The sequence below is a fragment of the Vulpes vulpes genome, chromosome 8 (assembly GCF_048418805.1).
Source record: "Vulpes vulpes isolate BD-2025 chromosome 8, VulVul3, whole genome shotgun sequence".
Classification (NCBI taxonomy): domain Eukaryota; kingdom Metazoa; phylum Chordata; class Mammalia; order Carnivora; family Canidae; genus Vulpes; species Vulpes vulpes.
The window spans coordinates 81072428-81077212 of record NC_132787.1 but is presented as its reverse complement, the minus strand read 5'-3'; the positions used below and the strand labels follow the sequence as shown (position 1 = coordinate 81077212).

Genomic DNA, 4785 nt, shown 5'->3' with positions numbered 1-4785 from the left:
ATAAAATTCTTACAAAATAAAACATAGAGGAAAAGTTCCTTGACATTGGTCCTGGCAACGACTTTTTTGGATATGATACCAAGAGCGCAGGCAACAAAAGTAAAAATAAACAAGTGGGACTATGTCAAACTAAAAAACTTCTGCCAGCAAAATAAAATATCAACAAAATGAAAAAGCAATCTATTGAATGGGAGTAAATAGTTACAAACCATCTATGGAATAAGAGGTTAAAATCCAAAATATATAAAGAACTCCCACAACTCAATAGCAAAAATAATAATAATAATCAGTTTCAAAATGGGTAGAGGACCCGAATAGACATTTCCAAAGAACGCATACAGGTGACCAACAGGTACATGAAAAGATGCCCGACAATACTAATCAAGGAAATCAAATCACAACCACAGTGAGATACCATTTCACATCTGTTAGCAAGGCTATTTTCAAAAAGACAAAAGAGTTAAGTGCCAGGGAGGGTTTGGAGAAAAGCAGGGCACCCTTGTGCACTGTTGACAGAAATGTAAATTGGTACAGCCAATATGGAAAAACGCTGGAGGCTCCTCAAAAAAATAGAACTAACCATGTGATCCAGCAATGCACTTCTGAGTATATATCTGAAGGAAACAAAATCACTGTCTCAAAGAATCATCGGTACTTCGATGTTCACTGCAGCATTATTCACAATATCCAAGACACAGAAACAACCTAAGTGTCTGTGCACAGATGAATGGGTAAAGAACACACACAGAGGGATCCCTGGGTGGCGCAGCGGTTTGGCGCCTGCCTTTGGCCCGGGGCGCGATCCTGAAGACCCGGGATCGAATCCCACGTCGGGCTCCCGGTGCATGGAGCCTGCTTCTCCCTCTGCCTGTGTCTCTGCCTCTCTGTCTCTCTCTGTGTGACTATCATAAATTAAAAAAAAAAAAAATTAAAAAAAAACACACACACAGAGAGAGAGAGAATATTATTCAGCCATGAAAAAGAAAGTTCTGCCACTTGGCACAACATGGATGGATCTTAGGGCATTATGCTAAGTGAAGTAAATCAGAGAGAGAAAGATAAATACTCCATGATTTCTCAGATACATGGACTCTAAAGAAGCCTAACTCCTAGAAAGGTTGGTGGTTGACAGGGCAAGGTGGGGGAAATAGGGAGATGGTGATCAGAGGGTACACACCTGCAGGGATAAGATGAATACATTCTGAGGCCCTAATGTACAGCACGGTGACTATAGTTAACAATACTGTGTTATATACTTGAAAGTTGCTAAAAGAGGAGATCTTAAGTATTCTCACCACACACATATACACACAAAAGGTAACTTTGTGAGGTGATAATGGATGTATACATGTATCAAATCATCACCCTGCACACTGTAAACTTATACAATATTATATTTCAACTACATCTCAATAAAACTGGGGAGAGGGAATGATGTGCTTGCAGAACTCTTTTTTGAAGACCCATTTTACATTTTTTTTTTAAGATTTTATTTGTTTATTCATGAGAGACAGAGAGAGAGAGAGAGGCAGAGACACAGGCAGAGAGAGAAGTAGGCTCCATGCAGGGAGCCCAACGTGGGACTCGATCCCGGGTCTCCTGGATCAGGCCCTGGGCTGCAGGCGGCGCTAAACCCCTGAGCCGTCCAGGCCATTTTACTTTTTTTTTTTTTTTTTGATGCTGATCGTTAACAGTCCCACATGGACACGGTAACTGCCAGTTAACTAGACAGAAAGTTTCCTTAGGGAAAGGAAAGGGTGTCAGCAGCAATACCATCTGCTAATTTACCAATGATCATTATTCTGATTACCTGTATTTAACAATTAGCAGTCTAAACCAAGGGTTCTCAAACGGGAATTGGGCTCTACTAAAACCAAGAAACAGGGAGCAGCCTGGTGGCTGTAGGAGCCGGTACAGGAGCCAGAGCTGCTGATTAAGATGACAACCTCCCAAAAGCACCGAGACTTCTTGGCGGAGCCCATGGGGGAAAAGCCAGTGGGGAGTCTGGCTGGGATTGGTGAAGTCTTGGGCAAGAAGCTGGAGGAAAGGGGCCTTGACAAGGCCTATGTGGTCCTTGGCCAGTTTCTGGTGCTAAAAAAAGATGAAGATCTCTTCCGGGAATGGCTGAAGGACACATGTGGTGCCAATGCTAAGCATTCCCGGGACTGCTTCGGGTGCCTTGGAGAGTGGTGCAACGCCTTCTTGTGAGGCTCTCTGGATAGCCCCCAGTCCCAAGTCCCAGCATGGAGTCTCCTGAGTTTGCAGCCGCGTGGGAACTCCTCCCCTGTCCTCTACAAAGGAAGAGATTGCTGTTGTTGTACTCACTTCTGATGTACTTCAAGGTCTTTGGGAGTCCTCTTCCTCTCACCATTTCAACTTTTTTGAAATTCTCACTCTTGCATGCATCTCCCCACTCCTTCCCCCTGCCAGTTTCATGTCAACAATTATCAGCTTTACTGAGTGAGTTCCTGGCCCTTCCCTCACCCCCACCCCCACTAGTCTGGTCTGTTTTATGCTACTTGGCTCCTTTTTTGGCAGAACAGTCACTGTCCTTGTAAAGTTTTTTAAATCAATAAAGTCAGTGGCCTTCAAAAAAAAAATAAAATAAAAAAATAAAATAAAACCAGAAACATGCCTCTGAGCTTTTGGCAGCCATCAAGCCACTCCTGTTAACAACTTCCCTCACAACCTTCACAGGTTCCCCAGCCCCCCAAAAAGGCAAGGGGCCAGCAGCAGCCTCTTCTCTGCTTTGGTCTGGGGTCCCCTCTGGAGAGACACTTGTACCACCCCCTCCCTCTCAGCTCCCACACAGGTCTCCCCGTAACCTAAAACTTTCACGGAGGTGCTTAGGAGGTAGAGATCTCCACATTGGGTAGTGACAAGCCCAGGAACGTATCTGAATCTTGGTGGCAAGTCATGTTATAAGTGGTGTCATATAATCCTTTGTGGCTTCACAAAGTGTCCTGTACTCGTATATTTGCAGCCTGACTGAAAAAAAATCAGTAATAAAAATAGCATCTAATGTATTGAGAATGTACCACAGTGCCGAGTACTCTGTTAAACACTCCACATTTATTAATTCACGTTATCCTTAGAGCAATCCTGGCAAATACTCTTACTATCCCATTTACCAACATGTAAAGTGAGGCTAGGAGGTTAAATAACTCACCTAAAGTTACACAACTAGTAAATAATTGTTAGAATTGGGTTTTCTTACATTGTAAGCAAGAGAAAACCACTTGAGCTAAATTCAGGTCCATCCTCCTACACAAAAAGGAGATTTAACAGAGGCTATTACCAGGAACCCAAGGGTCAGGAACATCAGGCATCAAGATGGAATTGAATCAAGAATTGGAAATCTATTACGAACAATGTGAATGCCCAGAATTCATGTGAGGGTATGTTTGTGATTAGGAGTTCATCTCTCTCTTCCTTTCGATCTTCCTTAAGATCTCTTGCCTTATTCTCGGCCTATCTTCCTCCTTCTGTTTCATTCTTTTCTATGCTCCAGGCATAGCCTCTGCTGCTCCATATGTGCATAGCCAAATATAGTTGCCCCCCACCATAGCTTGCAAGTCTACTTGTTCTTAAGTGGGAACAACTCTAAATATTAGGAGAGAGAATTTGATTAATCTTGTTTCCTCCTTTGATCCAATTAAATATGTCCAGTCATCTATGGGCGTTCTCAGAGGAGGCTGTGGTCTGGGAACATTTCCCAGACCAAAATGTGTATTCCCCAGTGTTTGAGATAGGATTAGAACCCAGATCTTTCTCACTCCAGAGCCAGAGTTCTTAACTACCATGTTATTCTAAAAGAATGAAAGTGAATACCTACGGGATTTCCACATTGCTAAAATCATAGCAAACAACATTTTATAAAGTTGATTTATTAAACTGGATGAAGATTCAGTACATTATTGCACACACTTTTGTGTATCTAAAACATTTCATCATTTAAAAAGCCAACGCATCAGTAGCAACAAGAAAACAAAGCACTTGCTCCCCAGTGGCTTCCCAAAGTTCCTAGTTTCACAAAATCAAGGAGCTTGAAGTGCTGCTGATGGACAACAAACCTCAATGGGCAGAGATTGCTCACAGTATCTTCCCCTAGGACCATGAAGCCATTATGGAAAGAGCAGCCCAGCTGGCCATCAGAGTCACCAAGCCCAATACCAGGCTACACAGCAAAGAAAGTGAATGGACAGATGGCTATGTGCACATCGTATTTGTGTTAATAAAACCGTAAAACTACAAAACAGACTTTCTTAAAAAAAGCCAAAGCATCATAAAACATTGATTTTTAGAAAAAAAATCAAAAGGTGCTTGGGTGGCTCAGTTAAGTGTCTGCCTTTGGCTCTGGTTATGATCCCGGAATCCTGTGATCAAGCTCTGCATTGGGCTCCATGCTTAGTGGGGAGTCTGCTTCTCCCTCTCCCTCTGCCTCTCCTCCTTGCTTGTATGCTCGCTCTCTCTCTCTCTCTCTCAAATAAATAGATCATTTTTTAAAAAGGTGATTAAGGACTATCCTTTTTAACAGTATAGTGCCCTAACTATTCAGAGTAAATTTCCCTGTAAAGAACACCTAAAAATACTGGATAAAGTATTTCTTTTTAAAAACATGGTTGCAGGGGATCCCTGGGTGGCGCAGTGGTTTGGCGCTTGCCTTTGGCCCAGGGCGCGATCCTGGAGACCCGGGATCGAATCCCACATCAGGCTCCCGGTGCATGGAGCCTGCTTCTCCCTCTGCCTATGTCTCTGCCTCTCTCTCTCTCTCCCTGTTACTAT

The 4785-nt window shown here is 43.1% G+C and overlaps 1 pseudogene; it reads left to right on the top strand.

Moving 5' to 3' along the window:
- The first annotated feature begins 1645 nt into the window (after window positions 1–1645).
- LOC140600006 (barrier-to-autointegration factor pseudogene) lies at window positions 1646–3826 on the top strand (annotated as a pseudogene).
- The last annotated feature ends 959 nt before the right edge of the window (window positions 3827–4785 follow it).